The sequence below is a fragment of the Propithecus coquereli genome, unplaced genomic scaffold (assembly GCF_000956105.1).
Source record: "Propithecus coquereli isolate 6110/MARCELLA unplaced genomic scaffold, Pcoq_1.0 Scaffold159, whole genome shotgun sequence".
Lineage (NCBI taxonomy): Eukaryota > Metazoa > Chordata > Mammalia > Primates > Indriidae > Propithecus > Propithecus coquereli.
In genome coordinates this window covers 369,631-391,021 of record NW_012140413.1, presented here as the reverse complement: position 1 = coordinate 391,021, position 21,391 = coordinate 369,631, and positions in this window count along the sequence as shown.

The window sequence follows — 21,391 nt, the reverse complement described above, 5'->3', positions numbered from 1 at the left end:
TGCTTGTACGTAAGAATATTGATTTTTGCATATTTTAATTAGTTGTCTTACTGTAGTTTAACTGTTTCAAATCATTTCTGAATTTATTTTCATGGTTTCTAAAGATGCAGATTTAGCAGTTACAAACTTCAGAGATTCTTGAATATCCATTATTTGATAAAATCTAATTAACTTACAGCTTGATGCTGTCATGGAATGAGACACTGGGGAGTTCTTGGGGAAAAGAAGGAATGTACTTTCCTTGCCTGAAGGATGTGAGTTTTTGTTGCAAGAGTGTGAGACTATAATAAGAAAACAAAACAAGGCAAACAAATAGATTATACAAGTATTTTCCTAAAGTGGCCAGGCAACACTGCTAGTTCCACGTGCTCCTTCAGGACACTTCCACCCATTCACTGGGAGGTGAGGGCTATACAATCTCCCTTGGCACTTGCAAGGGATACTCTGGCTGCTTCTACAAATGCAATGTGGGAAAAGCCAGCAATTCTAGAGCTAGCTCATAAAAGATGGCGTGGCTACTACCTGGCTCTTTCTCTCGGGATCCTGACTCTTGGAGTTCTTGAAAAAGTACAGTCCACAAGCAAAGGTGTTCTGACCAACAGTCATTGATAAAATGCACATACAAAACAAAAATGTTCTATTTGTACATTTTAACGCTCTTGGCCTTAAAGTTTATTTTATCTAATATTATTTCTTTTTTAATTTCTGTTCAAATGGTATATGTTTCATCATTAGAAATCTAGTATTTGAAAAGTTTTACATCTCTTTCATAAAGCATAAATTGTATTTTAATTTTCGAAACAATCTGAACACCTGTCTTTTATAGGAGATATTAATTCACTGATTTCTATGATTGCTATATTTGAGTTTCATTGTCTTATATAATTTATGTTTTAAGATTTTTATGTTTTATTACCTTTTCTATATATTATTCTGTTATTGTTGATTTCCCTTAATGGGGTATTAACATTTCATTCTATTATTAATTCTACTGAAAGTATATTCAACTTTAAAAAAGCACATTTTTCCCTCTATTTCTCTAATCATGTATTAATATCTAAATGATTCTTATTGGCCTTCAACCTTACATAACATGCAATAATTAGATATTACTTGTTGATTGTTTATCATGGTCCAGACACACTGCTAAGTACCTTATAAGTAGGTCACTTGATTTTCGTAAGAAGCTTATGAACTATGTATCATTTTTATTTTTATAATGTTTATCAACAGAGAAAGCAACTTGCCAAGGTATTAAATGAGAAAACTGAGATTCAAATTAAATTTGTCTCACTCCTAACTACAAGTTCGCCTATATATTATTGCTATAAATTATACTTCTTGCTGAGTGTTGTGGCACACGCCTGTACTTCCAGCTCCTCAGAAGGACCTCTTGAGCCCAGGAGTGTAAGCCCAGCCTACACAACTTAACAAGATCCCATCTCTAAAAAAAATAAAGAAAAATAAAGAAAAACGACACTTCTTTACCTTCCCAACTTCATTTGCCCACCTGGAGAATACCATGTCACACACATAGACTAAGGTCATTGTTCCCCGCCCCAGAAACACAATATGAATTTCTCTTTGATTTCCCAAACATAATTAATTGCTCCTTTTTTGTGTTTCCACATCACTTACTACATAAGCCTGTGAATATGTGCCATATTTTATAATGAGTGGTTATCGTGCTTGCTGTCTAACTATACACTGGGTCATGCTTACTCTTTTGCATTCTAAGTGTCTGCTATGATAATTTATCCATAATAGGTCATTATTTATCCATAATAGGTCTTATGAAATGAACAAATAAATGGTCACATATATTGTATAATCAACATTGGATCTACTCATTCAAGAGAGGTCTTGAATATATCTGTGTAATAAAGTAAATATGTTTTATAAGTGTTTAATACGCTTTTAAAAGGAAATCCAGATTGAACCAAAGTGATATCACTAAATATTTGCTGCAGATAGTGTAGAAATGTCATACTTTTCAGTGCTTGGGCAGATCGTTTTTGGTGAGGAAGTTGTGAGAAATGTGTTAGAAGGTACTAAAGTAAACTTTCTGATTGTTGTGCTCTATCAGGGTCTCCGTGAAGAGCATCCCAGCAAAAGCTGGAAATACTGGCAGGAGAAAAGAAGAAATCGAGTACCTAATTCCAAAACCTCAAAAATTCTTTTATTTTCATTTCACGCACCATTAGCTGCAGACAGCTTGACCTTCCCGAAGATATGAAAAGTGAAGTCTCTTAAGACAGGTGGAAGTATTAGAGGGCTTTGGAAGGGAAGGAATGACCTTCTTTCTATCTTCTATTCTATCCCACTACCAAAGAAAGACCATTTTCAGTTAAGACTGCAGGCTTTGCTGTATCCCACTGGAATGCTCATGATTATATTAAAATATATATATATAAAACTAATATCTATGATGCTTGTAATTATAATGTCTATAACTTAGAGAACACATGACACAAAATCATTTTTATTGAAATTACTATCCATTAAAGTAGGTCTTATTCAAGAAATTGACTTTCATATAAAAATGTGAACAAAGAACAATTAAAGAATTGCTCATTTTTCACTTCAAACTTCAGATATTATCCTATTCAAAAACACTCCAACTTCCATGTACTTTATAATCATTGATAATAAACTGGATTGGCAGTGTTTAAGTTCTCTACGTAAATGATAAACTACCGAGAACAAGAACCTTATTATCTTACTATTCATATATGCATTTTACTTTGTTGAAATTAGTATCTTGTAGTCATGAGATAGGTGGGACATCAAATTTTAAAACAGTTCACAATGTGAAAAAAAGAATACGGTTACCGTATATAGTCAGTAAGTCAACTTTGTGTCATATTTTGCCTTGCAATGCCAAATATTTTATGTACATATTGTAAATATAAATAAAACTATTAATAACACCTAGCCTCATTGGCAAATAAGAATTGATGACTTTAAATATTTTCAATGAAGAATTATACAATTAAGAAAGTAGTCAACAGTAATAAACATAAATAGAATTCTTTCATATGCAATTAAAGATTATAAATCTTTTCATAAATGTAAAGCTTCTGCATTTTTATTGATCACCGCCTTTTCCTTATGATATACAGGTTTATAAAATATAGGTTACTGAAACTTAGAACCCCAAATCCTGCTCCATTAAAATAAATAATTGTGTGATGTAAAGCAGTTTTTAGTGAACCTTTTAAAATTTGTTATAAATTTACAGTCTTCTTACATGTATTTTTATGGTTTATTATTAATATAATTGTTAAAAAGTATGTTTATTATTTAAAAATCAGAAAATTACAATGGATGAAAAACAGTATCACCTGTAATCTAGTACAGAATGATAAATACCATGAATTTTTGACTGTATTGTTTTATTTAAGATATAACTAAATCAAGGATTTTTCATGAGACTATCTGGACCATTGATTTCAAAATAAGCTTTTAATATTCTTTTAAAGCTTAATTTAAGCTCTCAAAGTTCTCACTTCAATTTACTGTATGATTTTAGATTGTAATTTATAATTTTGGTTCTTAAACTTCTAAAATATCGTATTTAATTTTCTTAATTATTAAAGCAATAAATGCTTTAATGTATGTCTGTTTTTCTGGGAAAACACAGAAAACATTAAAAAGCAAATTACAACCTCCAATTGCTATTTGATATTCAAGGCTTTGATTGAAAAGGATTCTAAGCTTTTAATAGAAACAACGTCATATCTATATTCCAAAGGATAAAGAAAATAATGTGGTGCAAATTACTGAATAAATATTGAGGTACTAAAAGGAACAAGTGCAAACCTGTAGATATCACACATGTAAAGGTAAATCTTTGCAATGGGAAAAGCAATATTTAAATCTGTCTGTATAGGGTTTTCAATGTTGGATCACTACGGTTTGCCTTTAATGCATGTCTGAACATATTTGATTAGCCTTCTGCCAAACTTCCAAGGGGAAAAAAGTGACCTTTCGCAGGTAATACCTCATGGCAGATAATACTGACTTCCCTTTATTCTACCTGGGTTTCTTGGTTTATCTATATATTCCTACAAAATGGAAAAATACCAGGTGGTAACGTGGAGTATCAATTTGTTTCTAAACAGATCAACAATCAAGCAGTCTTTGTACATTAAAGACTAATAAATACATGTCTACATAATACATATATCATACAATGTCCATACATCATACAACCTCCCTCATACTTGGGAGGCTTAATTCTTTTGCTGTTAAGAATTTTAGTGTTTCAAAATTGGTATTAACTGATCAACACATAAGTGCATACATAAGAATAACATTTATTGGATGTCGGGCAGGGGGCAGGGAGGAGTGGGGAGCAGGGGATGGGTGTATGCATACACAAAGAGTGTGATGCGCACCATCCGGGGGATGGATACGCTTGAAGCTTGGACTTGGCGGGGGAGGGGGGACAAAGGCAACATACGTAACCTAAACATCTGTACCCCCATAATATGCTGAAAAAAAAAAAAGAGAACTTTAGCGTTTCTTATTACAAGGTGAAAGTCTGCATACTCTAATTTAGGTACTGCCCTCTTATTTATTTCCCAAGAAGATTTATCTTTTATGCATTAAGACATGGGTTAGTTATAGATCAAATCACAAAGGAAGGAAATCTTATCTTTAATCTTGTTCATCTTCAACTTTAATCCACACTCTTTTTTTCTCCCATTCAAGAAATCTCCAAAGCTGTTTCCTCCTGGCTCTTGCACGAATATGAAGCACAGGTACCAGCATCCATTTTCTCGAGACCCTACTAGCTCTGAAAAGCTATATCAAGTGCTTTATCCGTATCTCAGGTGAGCCTCACAACAGGTTTTTGAAGTATGTATTAGCTTCAATTGACAAATAAAAGAAAATGAAACCCAAAGTATTTTAACTGCCAAAGTCACACAGATAATTAGTAAATATTGAAGCTAATATAGGAGTCCTGGATTTTACAGTTCTCATAAAGCTATTTTGATGCATATATGGTGCTAAATTGCTGTTCTCTTAGCTTTAAAATATTTTTTAATAGGAGGGCCAAGAAATATGGAACTTAACATAAAGAGCACATATTTCATCTATTTCTTCAGTTTTGTTGGGTTTTGCAGGAACATTCTAATGTCAGAACCAGGGTCATCACTTGAGTATAAAGACACAGAAAACCATGATCATGTAGTTGAGATGGCAAGAGGTTTACATGAATGTTTGCCAAAGTCCCCATTTACTCAGCAGTTTCAGAACGGCTTAAGACATTAGTCTTAGATGGAAAACAACACCACATCTGTTTTTCACATACAAGTAACTCATAGGGTCAGTCATAAACAAGTTCCCTCAGAATTAGGCTCAATTTATAGGTGAGTTCCTGAATTATTTTCTGAAATATACATGCACTAACATTTAGCATATTTCTAAAAATTCAAAAGTAATTATACAATGCTGCTAAAAATAGAGAACACTATGGAATATTATTGTCTTAGTATTACTCAGTTATTTTACGAAATATATTACACAAAGTGATGATAGTGTCTATAGCTGCCAGATATTGCTCTTTTTACATTTAGAGTAAATGGGTTGGAATCTTGTGTCATTTGATGACTCAACAAATGCCTTGCACATAATCAATTACAATCTCAGCTATCATATCATATCCATTATTGGTCTGGTGAAGTAGATGTCACAGTTTAGCACTTATTTTAAATTTATATGTAAAATTTTCTGTATTGAAGACTTCTAGCAGTCTATAAGAAAATTCGATTTGAATAATAGTAGCTTACAAATGCAATTTTTTCTGCATCACTAAAAGGTAAATAACATCATTTGACTTCAATTAAATAAAGTGACACTAAAATCTTTGTAAGCAAAAACGTAACAATAGAAGTACATTAGGATGGAAATTTGTAGGCACACCATAACTTAGGCTGTAGAATGTATTGTAACGAGAGTCAGCTGCTGCAATCTCATTCCTTAGAATGCAAAACAAACTTCACTCACTAAATTCATGACAGAAAGGAATTATTCTAAAAGATTACATTTCTTTACAGTGTCTAACTCCAGTGTATTTTCAATTAGATAAGAGTTCGATTCAGGTTAGCATCTAGAAAATATATAATGCCTGAAAAAAACAGATACAATCATAGCCGGAGAGTATTGTTATATGAGAATGAAATGATTATATCTCTAAATACTACATTGTGTAATTCAATTTAATTAAATATATTCTCTAAACATCTCTGGTATTTTCAGTAATTTTCCTTAGTTATTGCAAGAAATGGAAAGTCAAGAGTTATCTTACTGGGCTGGCCCAATCTTATTTTTTTTCAGAGTCTTTTGGCAGGGAGTGGGGGGAGGTCTATCTCTTCCTCAGAATCCATGCCTGTATGTTAAAATCCTATGCAGTTCAGAGTTCAAGCTCTACCTGGGGCTCTGAAGTCTTCCCCAAGGTTGCCAGTGATTCCACCTGTTTAAATGACTCTTGTAGCCATTTCCCCTCTGGAAATATTTCTGGCACTCTAATATCTCTGCTAGAAGCTGGGCACATGTCCCTTGTGCCCTGAATCCCCCCCCCACCCCAAGTTCTCCATTGTCACCATTCCCCTTTACACCGGGCTGGAAAAACTTTCTAGTTTTAGTGAAATCCTTCCTCCTTTGTGTTTATGGTGAAAATATTTTGCCAACATCCCCATCTTCTCACATTTCTAGGGTTTAGAAAGACTTGCAAGAGCCTTCTGTATTCTACTTTGTTCTAAAGTTCACTCAAAACAACAGCACAGGTCTGACCATTGGCTTATATGAGATGGGAGGCCAGGGGAGTGGGAGTGGTCAAGGGAAAATGCAGGGAGAAAAACATGACAATACCTCAAAATACACAACCCACACTTGCAGGGTGGTACTAAGACTTAGAAATCATGCATATAAAATTTCTGGCATATTCTAGAGGTGCTCATTAATGATAGCTATTATAATTGTTATTATCATATAGTACCATGCAAATTTACTCCAAAGATTTAGATTTCTGATATCCCTACAATTATTTGAACAAATTATATATAGCAGATGGAAGATACTGAAGTCCCAAGGACTAGTAATATAAAGGACTTAATGCAGCAGAGATAAGTTCCTGATATTCTGAAGTGTCAATAAAGCTTTAAATTCCAAAGACTACAAATCAAACTTACTGACAAATCTAAACAATGACCAAAGTTGCTAATACATTTATGCGATAAACAATCTTCCCACATTTCTATTGATGTTTTCTTAATATCATCAATTCTTAGGTTTACCCCTAAAAGAAATGTTGATAATTTGGCAAAGATAAGATAAATGTGGTTCTAATCTTTTGAAGGGTACAATCTATTAGCGAGCAGCCACTGTGAGACGGGTCAGGGGGCTATTACACTAAGAGAGGGATGCAGCAATATGAATTGGATCAAGGTGATAATAATTAAGAGAGAAAGAAGTAGATGAATTATCTTTCTAATTATATTTTACATAGATGACTTCATGATTGATTGGCTAAGATCTCGTACTACATGACAGAGATAAAAAATACTAAAAGATAACCTCTAGTTTCCTGGGTGAGTGGCTGGGTAGACAGTGGAGTCATTTGCTCAGATGATAAGCATTAGAACATCAGAGTGTCACAGAGAAATTTTTGAAGTTCGATTAAAGATACGCTTATAAGGTAGTTCCATTTACATGGTTCAATGTATTTCAAGTTCAACATATCTTTTATCACTTTCTATACATCATCAACATGTTAAATGTACATATCAAGCCTAGACTTTTTTCTTGAGATTTAGCTTTCTCCTTAGCGTTGATATATTTCTGGGGATCATTAGCATATAGACAGTAATAAAATTTATACCATTTCACAAAATCATCTGAGGGGAGTGTATAGCAAATACACAAAGCAAAAAAGAAAATTTTAAAAAAGCCAAAACCTGGAAAACTGTAATTATAAGATGTCAACAATATGTTGCTGCATAGCTGACATGTATTGACTGCTTTCCTATTCCCAGAACCGTGCTAAGACCATTTTATACTTTATTTCATTTAATCCCTTGTAGCAATGATATCTGTAATAATGGCATGTGGACACAGCGTATACTCCAATATTTAATGGGAAATGATGTCTGAAATCAGCAAGAAACTTCAAGCAATCACCTCTGTATTATTTTCTTTAGGTTTGAGTAGAGGCACAAAAGGAGAGAAACTGGTAAATATTTGCGCTCTCTATAAAAAGTCTTTTATACTTTCTGGAAGTCAGAAATTCCTACATCTATAAAACATCATCATGGCCAGACTAAGCAGATATTCAGGTTGATTACAGAGCTTTTTAGGTTTTAAATGTCAGCGCTTTTAAGCCAATCCTAAGCTTTCTTGAATAAAATAAATGAATCATAAATGTTTGCAAGCTTTTTCTATGCATACCCTTGCTAAAACCATGCATTCATTTAGCAGTACTATGTGCATTTATAATGCTGGCTATTGATCAATAAGGGTATTATGACTATTTTTCTTTCTCTGCATTCCAGCATATTTTATAAGGTGCTTAACATTTTTAGTAATCTCTTTACAAGTCTGTCTTCCCCATTACACTATGAGCTCATCAATGGTTGGGGCATATCTTGTATCTCCAGAGGTAAGGACTGAACATAAGATACATTATAAACTTAATAAGTTATCTTTCAAATGTTCCACATTTATAAAAGTACATTTTAAATCATTTGGGAGGGGTTAAAACACAATTTCCAGCAGATAGTTTCTTTGAGACCATGATTAATGACAGAAAAAGAATGAGTCTGGGAAACAAGTGCTCATGATATATTAGCCTCCTCCTTTTTACTTCCCTCCTTTTTCATCTTAGATTTCCTGATCCATTATTATAACCACATGCTTGCAAAGGACCTCAACTTCCTTACTCATCTTTCTATCCTTGGCGCTTACCAGGTAAGACTCCAGCTTTACATAAACCCAAACAGCTCTCTTCACGACGCCTTCACTCATCGAACATGCTGGAAAGAAATCACCTACCCAGATTCCTTGGTTTTAACTCTGAATGTATGATCTAAAACCTCCAAGGTGCACTCAAGATTTGCAATAATTCTGCTATGTTTATGTAGTAAATTTGACATGCCATTCACTAATATTATATCATAACATCTCTCTCCAAACTGAGAAAAAAAATCATCAGATGCTAAATACATTATCTTCACATCACCAAATCTATAATTTTTGCAGAGTCTTAAAAGAAAGTGATAGCACAAGCCATGTGTATGTGAGAAGAGTGTTCCATGAGAAGGAGAGACCAAGTACAGTGGCCCTGCGGTGGTGTGTTAGAGGGACAAAATGAGCCCATGTGGCTAGGAGCAGAGTGATCAAGAAGAAGAGAACAAGGAGGTGAGGTCAGAGAAATAGTCAAGGTTCATAGAGGCCTTTGTGTCCAGTGTAAAGACTTTGTAACTTTTTTTTTTATCAGAGAAAATAATCTGACATGTCTTTAACACAGTGGAGATACCAGATAGAAAAACCATAGCAATAATTCAAGCACCAGATTATTGTGACTTGGCTATAATTGGTACAAGTGAGGTCATAAAGTGGATTAGATCCTGAATATGCTTTGTTATGGTGAGGTCTGAGTGAAAGAGAGAATTTGAAGGTAACTCCAAAACTTTTGGTCAGGGTACCACATAGAGATTGCTGCAAGGAAAGCAGGCTCTGTTTGAGATGCCTGTTATACAGTCAGTGGAGATGTTCTGTAGATTATTATTAGATAAAGGATTTCTGGAGTTTGGTAGAAAGATTTTGACTGGTGATTTTAAGTGGTATTTAAAGTGAAGACCTTCATGAGATCACTTAAATTTTAAATTTAAATAGAGAACTCAAGAGGTCCAAGGGCTGAGTTCTGGGACATTCCAATATTTAAAGTTGAGGGAGATGAACGGCATGCAGAGGAGGAGACTTAGAAGGAAAATTCAGAGACAAAGTGTTGGGGGCTACATACGCTGTTCTTGAAGCCAAGAGAAGAAAGTGCTTCCAGAAAGAAGGAAGAATCAATTTGTCAAATGCTGGGATTGGTCAATTAACATGAAGACTGAGTCTTACCTGTTGAATTTAACAACACAGAAGTCCCTGGAGGCTTCGCATGAGCTGTTTGGTAATGCAGTGAGCATGAAACCTTAATTAGGGTGAATGCAAGTGAGAATGAAAGGAAAATGGCTTGAAGTGAAAAGGGAGTCCTTGAGGTCAGAGTGAGTTCACCCCCATGCAAGCCAAGAGGCTTCCTTCCCCAGAAGTCAAGGGGAAACCCATGTGCTATGAGAAACGCCACACCCTACAGGACCCTTTCGCAGTGGGTTAAGGAGATGCCAACACACCGGAGCATGGCTGCATCCCTGAAAGACTTCGTACCTCTGTCAGCTGGAGTCAAGGGGAAGCCCCTCCTCTCTTGCTGCCCACAACCCCTTTGCCACTATCTACCTTAGGGTCATTAAGATGAATTTCTGTTCATGTCAGTCACCACAAGAATCTCAGGTGCCACCATGTGTCCCTCATCTCCTGGCACCCTAATCCCCAGATAGCTCTACACTTTATCTTTCCTTCCATCTCCCAACACCCCCCACCTCCTGAGCTCGTCCATGGTGTGCTCTGAAATTCCAGTTCAACCAACAGCAAAATCTCCCACAGCCTCAAATCCTGCTGTGAAAGCTTTTGTCACTTTTTCGTTCAAAAGAAAGCCCAAATCTCTCCTAATGACACTGCTTCTTCTGCAGTCTCAGGTAGTAGGGTGTCTTCTCTCCCATGACCCTCACACCACCAAGCTTACAGGACAGGTGGACATCCTCATTGCTCCTCATATCCACTTCCCAGTGGTTCTCCTTGTCAACTCCCCAAAATACCAAACTACCATGTCATCACCAGACCCTATTATACACTATTCCTCCATACTCCACTCATCTACCACTTGTTCATTCCAAGTCCTTTATTTCCTAAACACGGTTTCTTTCTTCAAGGCTACCTCTGTCATAATTTTTAATGATTTCTATGCTAATGTAAATGATGCTTTTTTTCTTTTTTCTTTCTTTTAGAGATAAGGTCTCGTTATGTTGCCCAGGCTGATCTCAAACTCCTGAACTCAAGTGGTCCTCTCACTTCAGCTCCCTGAGTAGCTGGGACTACAAGTAAGGGATTCTTTTAATTCCCTGGTTCCTTGGTTCCATATCCTCCAGTGGCACAAAGAGATGTCAACTAAAACCAGTTCTCTCCTTCCATGATACAAAATTTCCAATAAAATTAGGACTACACTTCACAGAACCTCTCGCCAAAACTTTATTAAGGTATAAGGCATGTTACTATTGTTAGTAGTTGTGTTACTACTATTCACCAATGGAATACGTTCAAAATTAATGTTGCAGGGAGGCTGGGGGCTCTTGCACACCCCATGAGCGGGGAACCAGGCAGAGCCAATAATCAATACACACTGGATGAACATATTGCATTTTGATTCTCCTCATTGCCTTATCCTGTGCTTTTTAAGAGCCTTTCTTTCTATTTACCTACCAAGCTGTTGAATAATCACTACTTCTACCTTTAAGTAAATAATCTTGCCGCCCTGAGTTCTCACTTTCCCAGCCCTAATTCACTCGATCCTTGTCACCTATAATTCCTTACAACATCTGAAGCCAAGATTGCCCTCTTTTGAGTGCTTTCTAAAACACCTGCTCATGCAGGAAGTATTATCAGGAACCAAAGCATTGAGTTATTGTTGATATGCACTTGGAAAACATTGCCAAGCAGTACTCACTGCGCTTATAATGGATTGCATTGTAAAATGTTTTATGATATATTTAATCTTAATTTGTATTTGATAAATGACAACAAAACATATTAATCTTCTAATTGCCAATAAATGGTAAACATAAGTTTATAAGATTAATCCTGTAAATTAATGACTACACACGTTGCAGAGGAAAGAAGGGCATATACAGATGTCTTCGTAGCTTTTCACTGTAACACTCTATCTTCTTCTGTGCCTAGGTTTTTTTTTTTGCTTTTGATCATTTTTCTTACCTTAATTTATATTGCAATACCATATTCCATCTGCAATATATTTTTAAAGTACTAGCTCCTAAGAAAAATAAAATTGAATTTACCTTCGAAATCCTTTTTCATGTGTATAATGTGATATCTATTTTATTCATATTATGTTAGATAGTAGGCAATAGCTTTGAGTGGCTGACTGCTCGATTCATGCCATTCCAAGCAATATCTGAAGACAAATGCACTGAACAAACTGAGTTAAACTTTATCTGCTGAAATTTGCAGCTTATTTAATGGCTCATAAGACACACACACACACAGATTGAATAGAAAAGCTTTTTTTTTCCCCATTAAAACACCCTTATGTAGTCTGATTGTGATTACATAGAGGTCATTTTTCAAAATGCCAAGTGGTTTCTTATCAGAGAAAATGACACAAGGTACTCTCTGACTTACGTGACTTTGAATCTCAAAATGAGTCACTGAAGTAAGTTAAGAAGGGAGAGCTTTGGAGCAGTTTAGCGCCAGTCCTCAATCCTGCTTTGTAGAGTTTCATGAGATATTGAACTATCAAGAGCACTCTATACACAATAATTCGTACTTCCTCCAGAATTACGTTATTGTAAAATAATCGATTTCATATTGTGTATGAAATTGTTCACTCAAAGCTTAGGGGAAAATGTTGTGTAGTCAAACTCAACATTAGTCCATCTCAGAGCGTAATTAGAGCATTAAAAATTCCTACTGATTATTATGGCCATTTTTGTTTATAATAACATCTGTAAATCTTCTAACTACGCTCGTCTTATACAAGTAATAGTGCTGTCTCATATAGAAATGAACAAAACTAGTAAAAAATGTTAATTAAAGCAAATTGAAATGTCTACTTCACATAATTTGAATAGCTATCCAAAGAGTTGGAAAATAAATGATCAAAATAAAAAAGATATCTAAGATTTTAAAATACTCTAATTTTTCAAATCATTTTAATTAGTTCTCAAACAGAATCCTAACTATGTAGCATCTTAATTTTTTTTTATTGTGGTTTTCCAAATACTCTTGTGCCGATAATTTGTCAATATCGTTTGGCAGAGGCCACTTTCCAATTGAAAGTTTATGTGTTTGACCTGTATTAGTGCTGAGAATCTGGGCTTTAATTTTAAAAACCATCTTTTCGGCCATTGACTAAATGCTTTCTGCTTTGTTTTGTTTTGTAATATGAATAGCAAACTCATCATAGGGATTTTAATAATCATCTGCAGAAACTACTAACCTGTAAGACAGAAAGTTGTATTGAAAACTATAGGTGAGGAAACCTAAGGCAGAATGGTAAACTTCAGCCATGACCCAAACTGGCAGATAAAAATAACCCGAAACATTTTTGTCAGCCAGCACAATGTTTTCAGTAGTTGTGATGATTGTTTGTTTTTTCTCATGATGCAAGGATGGAATCAATGGGTTCTGAAAATATCTCAGGTTAGAAGCTTTGTTTCATTTCGAAGAATAATTCACTGTAGTGGCTTCTTTTTTGTTTTCTATCTTCCTTATCAATTCACTTTTCAATATCACGTGGCACAGTTTACTTCAGACTCAGAGCTTTCCCTTGAATCGCTGTTATTTTTATAATTAAAATGCAAAACATCTATTTTTATTATTGCTTAACCAGATTTAATTTATTAATTTATTTATTAAAGATATACTAAACAAACCAAGCATAAAAATAAAATATAATTTTTAAAGGAGAAAGAAAAGTAATCTTTTCATCATGATTTTATTCTCTGTCAATGATTTGACCTGGAAGTTTGTTTACTTTCTTCCTTTAACCAATTAAAAAAAAAAAAACACTATCCTGAGAACATCTATATGCTATAACCTAAACAAGTAAACTCTCTTGAATTTGAATTTGTTCATCTATAGAACTATATTGAAATACCATGTTTTTCACAGGATTTTTTGAAAATTAAGTGGGATAATGTGAAATTCTTAGTCCACATCTGGTAAACAGTAGGCTCTGTGGGTTTAGGAAGCAGGTCAGTTTTGTTAATCTATCTACTACCCTTGTGCTTAGGATAATGCCTGGCACACTGTGGGAACTCAATTATATTGGCTAATTGAATCAATAAAGACACTAATAAAATCTGCTTCCTATTTTTGATGTCTAAGCAATGCCTGTGGATATAAAGACACAGAATTAGGGATGGGGATAAATCAATAAAAATGACAGAAGAGTCATCATTTAGAAATATAGGGAATAAATATCTATGTGGTCTAAAGTAATATTTGTTTGGAGAATATATATAATTTATAGAGAAATTCTATCTTTATACATCTTGTTTATATATTATAAAAAATAGTAATTATCTACCCCTTTAAAATTTTGACTGCCTAAAGTTCCAGAACGTAGAGAAGGAAATGTAATTTTATTTTATTCATTTTAAGTATTGTGTTAATAAAATACTCCTGCTAAAATGTGCTTCTCCGCTGACTTTAACTGATATCCCGTTACTGTGTAATAGCAGCAATTAGAGGCAAACCTAGACTCAAAAAGCCACATACGATTTGGAAAAGGGAAGTAGAGATGTGCATTCGCAGCAATAATCTGTCACATAATACGTGGAAAAATAAATATACCTTTCATGGTTGGAAAAGATCCACCTTTCAAACAATGTTCCTTTCCATACACTTAAAATATCAGAGGTGACAGAAGGTCTTAAGAAGCTATGTGTATTCACTCTCTAGTGATTCTGAAGGCCTTTTTTTACTTTCCTTAAAAACAATTAATGAAGAAAAGCTTTGAAAAATAATTTAGCAACAATCATGGTCATGAATTCAGAAATCAATTGTATCTAATCAAAGAAATCTGGCAAGCTGTGCTTAATATTCAATATATGAGTTCTCCACTCACTGCATCCCCACTGACTCACGTTTAGAGCATGTAGAAAGAACTTTTCAAGGAATGATATATTTGTGCTGTAAAGCTGATACACTGTGCAAAGATTCCTTGGAACATCATTTCCATGTATACCCTATTTAGAACTTTGCTGCAACTTGAGTGTGTGGATGGCGTTATGAACTGAATATTTGCCCCACCCCCCAACAAAAAAAATCGTATATTGAAATCCTAACCCCTACTGGAATGGTATTAAAAGGTGGGGACTTTGGTATATGATTCATCCATGAAGGAACTAGTGCCCTTATAAAAGGTCCCCCAGAGACTTCTCTTGCTTCTTTGTTCACCACGTGCGGACACCGTAAGAAGGTAGCCTCCGTGAAGCAGGAAGTGGGCGCTCACCAGACACCGAATTTTCTGGTGCCTTGATCTTGGACTTTCCAGCCTCCAGAATTGCAAGAAATAAGTGTTTGCTGTTTTAGCCACCCGGCCTATGGTATTTCTGTTAAATGATAGTCCACACTAACTAAAACAGATGCTAAACTAGCCATTCCCATTTTGTATTTGATCACATAAAAAAAACCTTATTTCCATTCCTATTCAAATAGTTCCAGAAATTATGATCATCCCTTCCAAAACAAACAAAAATAGCAGATTATTTAAGTCTACAGGGTATTTCTAAAGAGATGATGTTTAAAAGTGAGGCATATTTCTTTGAAGTTACTTTCTTCTATTTCAGAATTGAACTGCTCTTTAAATCATGTGCCTGTTGTTTATTATCACTGAAACCAAATGGATTCCTTTTGTAAGAGATGGAACTGGGGCCCAGAGAGATTTCTTTCTTTGCTTTGCTTTCAGTACCAATTTGCTTTTGCTACTGAAGTGTTCTGTTCACGTTCAAGAGCAGAGGGAGTAGGTTTTCTGGACTCATGCTCTCCTTTATATGTGGCGGCAACCTAAGATGCAACTAGAAATCCCACGCTTTGGAAGATGACTTTAGTTTACAGAATTCAACTATTTATATCTCTTTCAACTCTTGGCTGTAAAAATTTATAGCATCAGTTCAATTTTCCGTAGCCTAGCTGAAAGTGAGTCCTGCTTTTGGAAGAACATTCTTATATCAATATGAAAAATTGTTGCTAAAAGGAAATATTTTTCTGCCAAGACCTGTCTATGTGTTTTTGTTCCTTATCTCAAATTCTGGATTTTCTCTTTAAAGTCATTCTTTTTATGTTACTTGAGATTTATCTAGATCTCAGTTAAATCACTTTTAGTTAAGGGTACTTTTAGAGATTTACAAGGTTAATGATTTTTGATGATGTAGACATTGTATTTGGTTTCTAAAATTCACTGCCTCTATGAATGAGGTATATTAACTCAAGTCAAATTTTTAGAACATCCTGATATTTATATAACACCTCAGAATAAATTCTGAAGATTTTGAAATAGTGTATATTTACTTTTTTTTTTTTCTTTGAGACAGAGTCTCACTCTTTTTGCCTGGGCTAGAGTGCCATGGCATCAGCCTAGCTCACAGCAACCTCAAACTTCTGGGCTCAAGCAATCCTTCTGCCTCAACCTCCCGAGTAGCTGGGACTACAGGCATGCACCACCATGCCCGGCTAATTTTTTCTATATATTTTTTAGTTGTCCAGCCAATTTCTTTCTATTTTTAGTAGAGACGGGCTCTCGCTCTTGTTCAGGCTAGTCTCAAACTCCTGAGCTCAAACAATCCGCCCGCCTCGGCCTCCCAAAGTGCTAGGATTATAGGCGTGAGCCACCGTGCCCGGCTACATTTTGCATTCTGTAGTTGGATGTATCCTGTTTGGTTTTGGAGCAGAGTGAAACATACTCTTTGATACATTGAGTATGAATGACATTCTAAGTTCATACCAAATTCATACGTTTTGTGGTAACAGTCAAGGAAAGATTCTCAACAATATTACATTAAAATTTGTGCAATCTTCAAGATTGATTATAGGGCTATAATATGCAAAGCATAATACATTTTTGAGTGGGAATAGAGATGAAATTTCCATTTTATCTCAATCATACATTTTTCAAAATGTGCTTGCTCTCTGGAGGCTGATTTAACTTTTCTACAACCAAGGGTTGATAGTAAAAATGAAAATAACCAGGAAAATTGATTACATTGGTCCCTAGGAACTGACAAAGATCCTCCCTTGACCAAACTCTAGCCAGGCTCCTCTGAGCCCCCTTCTCCACTGGGCCTTAACCTTGGTCTATAAAGACTTGAGCAAATGCTAACACAGTTTTTAACACCTCCAAGCCACATCTCTAAGATGATCCAAGGCTATTTGTTCCAGCCAACACCTGAGGATAGGGCCTCTGTCTCCAAGGCTCTGTGGGATGATAAAATCTTAACTTCTATACTCACCAGCTGGCAGGCACAGCTGGCCTACTCACATTTACCCTGACTAACCCTTTGAAATTTTCCACATTCTTGACTCTACCAAACTTATGCTCACCTCACTTCCTACTCACTCCCTCATTCTCCCTTTACAATTTCCAGTCACTCTGTACAATTCAGAATTGAGTTCAGTTCACAATGGACTCTTGTCCTTATTGCAATAATTATAACTGAGTAAAATCTGTTCTTACCACTTTGACTAGTGTCCGGCGTTGTTTATCATTGGCAAAACACTTTCTTCATATAGGATCAAGCACAACAGGAGAAATGAGCCAAATAACTAGCCACAAGAAGAATATTTACCAATATTGATTGCATCTAGTGGTACCACAAAACCTCTGGCACCACTTATGGATTTACCATTTCCAGCCTTGGCAATTGTTTTCCACTGCCCTCCCTCTCTGTCTCATTATTCACAGAGTTTTTCAAAATGTTGAGTACCTCCTTTTGTTCCAAATGAAGTCTAGTTAATTTAGCCTTTCTTAACTTCCCAGTTGCAGGTCTTATGTTTAAGTCTTTTATCCATTTTGAGTTTATGTATGTATATGATGTGAGGTAAGGGTCCAATTTCATTCTTCTACATGTGGATATCGAGTTTTCCTGAGACCATTTATTAAAGATATCATTCTTTCTCCATCATGTGCTCTTGGCACCTCTGTCAAAAATCAATTGATTTTAAATACTTAGGTTTATTTTTGGGCTTTCTATCCTGTCCCATTGGTATATGTGTCTGTTTTTATGCCAGCACCATGCCATTTTGATTATAATAGCTTTGTAATGTATTTTGAAATCAGGGAGTGTGATGCCTCCAGCTTTGTTCTTTTTGCTCAAGATTGCTTTGGCTATTCACAGTCTTTTCTGGTTCTGTACAGATTTTAGGATTGTTTTTCTATATATGTGAAAAATGACATTGGAATTTTGGTAGGAATTGCATTGAATTTTTAGATTGCTTTTGGTTGTTGTGGACTTTTTATTAACATTCTTCCAATCCATGAACATGGGGTATATTTTTATTTATTTGTGTCTTCTTCAATTTCCTTCATCACTGTTTTGTAGTTTTCAGTGTATAGAGCTTTCACCTCCTTGGTTAAATTTACTCCTAAGTATTTTTTGATGTTACTGTAAATGGAATTATTAATTTCTCTTTCAGACACTTCGTTGTTTGTGTATAGAAGTGCTACTGATTTAATTTTGTTGCCTGCAACTTTAATTTATCAGTTCTAATAATTCTTTGGTGGAGTCTTCAACATTTTCTATATATAAGATGTCATCTGGAAACAGGCAATTTTACTTTTTTCTTTCTTATTACGATGCTTTTTTCTGTTTTTCTTGCCTAATAGCTCTGGCTAGGACTTATATTACTTGAGTACAAGTTGTGAGAGTAGGCATCCTTTTGTTGTTTCTGATCTTAGGGGAAAAGCTTTCAACTTTTTGCCATTGAGTATGGTGTTAGCTATGGGTTTGTCATATATGAGTTTAGTTATGTTGAGGTACATTCTTCCTATACCTACTTTTTGAGAGTTTTTATCATGAACAGATGCCGAATTTTTTTCAAATACGTTTTTTGCATCTATTGAGATGATCATGTGGGTTTTGTCCTTCATTTCCCTAACATGGTGTGTCACATTTATTGATTTACATATGTTGGACCATTCTTGCATCTCTGGGAGAATCCCACTTGATCATGGTGGATGATCTTTTTAATGTGCTGTTGAATTTGGTTTGCTAGTATTTTGTTGAGAATTTTTGCATCTGTGCTCATATCAGGAATACTGATCTGTAGTTTTCTTTTTTTGTAGTGCCCTGGTCTGGCTTTGGTATCAGGGTAATGCTGGACTCATATAATGAGTTTGGAGGTCTTCACTCCTCTTTAAATTTTGGAAGAGTTTGAGAAGGATTGGTATTAGCTCTTTTTTTAAAACTTTGGTAAAATTTAGCAGTGAAGCCATGAGGCCCTGGGCTTTTATTGATGAGAGACGTTTTATGACTGATTTATCACCTTACTCATTATTGGTCATTCATAGTTCCTATTTCTTCCGGATGCAGTCATGGTAGGTTGTATGTTTTCAGGAATTAATACATTTCTTCTAGGTTATCCAGTTTGTTGTAACATAATTGTTCATAATAGTATCTTATGAATCTTTGTATTTCTGTGGTGTGAGCTATAAAGTTGCTTCTCTCATTTCTGATTTTGAGTCTTTTTATCCTTTGTTAGTCTAGCTAAAGTTTTGTCAATTTTGTTTGTTTTTCAAAAAAATCAATTTTTAGTTTTGTTAATCTTTTCTATTGTTTTTCTAGTCTATATCTTGTTTGTTTCTGCTCTGATTTTTGTTATTTCCTTCCTTCTCCTGAGTCTGGGCTTACTTTGTTTTTCTTTTTTTAGTTCCTTGAGGTGTGATGTTAGATTCTCTATTTGAAACCTTTCTTCTTTGTTTATGTAGGTGCTTATTGCTATAAACTTCCCTCTCAGAACTGCTTTGCTGCATCTCATATGTTTTGGTATGTAGTGTTTTTATTTTCATTTGTCTCATGACATTTTTAAACTTTCCTTTTAAATTCATTTTTTGACCCATTTGTTGATCAGGAGCATGTTGCTTCATTTCCACATGAGTTTTCCAAAATTTCTTTTTATCGATTTTTATGTTCATGCTATTGTGGTTGGAAAAGATACTCAACAGGATTTCAATCTTCTCAAATTGCTTAAGACTTGTTTTGTGGCCTAACATATGATCTCTTCTGGAGAATGTTTTATGTGCACTTGAGAAGAATGTGTATTCTGTTGCTGTTAGATACAATGTTTTGTAAATATCTATTAGGTCCATTTGGTCTAAAAAGTAGTTCAAATCCAATATTTCCTTATTGATTTTCTTTCTAGATGATCTGTCCAATGTTGATAGTAAGGTATTGAAGCTTCCTACTATTATTGTATTGCACTCTGTCTCTCCCTTCAGATCTATTAATATTTGCTTTATATATTGAGGTACTCTAATGTTGGGAGCATATATACACATATATGGGTGTCTATGTATAAATTATTATAGTTTATTGATGAATTGACCCCTTTATTAATATACAATGACCTTTGTGTATTTTTTTTTAAGTTTTGGGCTTAAAGTCTATTTTGTCTAACATAAGTATAGCTACCACTGCTCTCTTTTAGTTTCCACTACATGGAATATTTTTTTCCATCCCTTTTCTTTTAGCTTTTGTGTGTCCTTACATGTATAGCAAGTCTCTAGGCAGCATATAGTTAGATTTTATTTTTCATCCATTTAGCCATTCAATGTCTTTTGATTGAAGAATTTAATCCACTTACATTCATAGTAATTACTGAGAGGTAAGAAGTTATTATTGCCATTTTGTTAATTGCTTTCCAGTGAATTTGTACATCCCTTGTTCCTTCAGAACAGTTCTTTAAACCCAATGACTTATGAGAATTCTAGTTCTGAATTATTCAAGACTCACTGTTACCTTCTAATTTTAAAAAAGGTCCCCTTTTGGGTATTTGCATGCACAAAGAGTGCAATGCGCACCACTCGAAGGATGGACATATTTGAAACTTGGACTTAGCGGGGGAGGGAGGGGGCATGGACAACATACGTAACCTAAACATCTGTACCCTCATAATATGCTGAAATTTAAAAAAAAAAAAAGGTCCCCTTTAATCACCTTTTTCAAATAAGTTTGCAAAGGACTATACAGCGACCTCAGAGTCTATATATAGGGATTTGTATATTAATGTTTCCTTTTTTGCAATTTTTTCCCTGAAAAAATGATAGCTAAGTGTGTATTCAAGGCATGAGTTTACTCTTTAAGAGTATACAGGGAAGGCAACCCAATGGTAATAACCTGAAGAGTAGTAATCTGCCTTTTAAAATTACAATTAAAATGCAATTCTGGGTCTATATTAATTATCTTTAGAAGTGAGAGCTCAGTTACCTTTCAAACCAAATAGTGTACTGCACCCCTTTGATCCACAGTACATATGTAAAAACATGTTTCACATA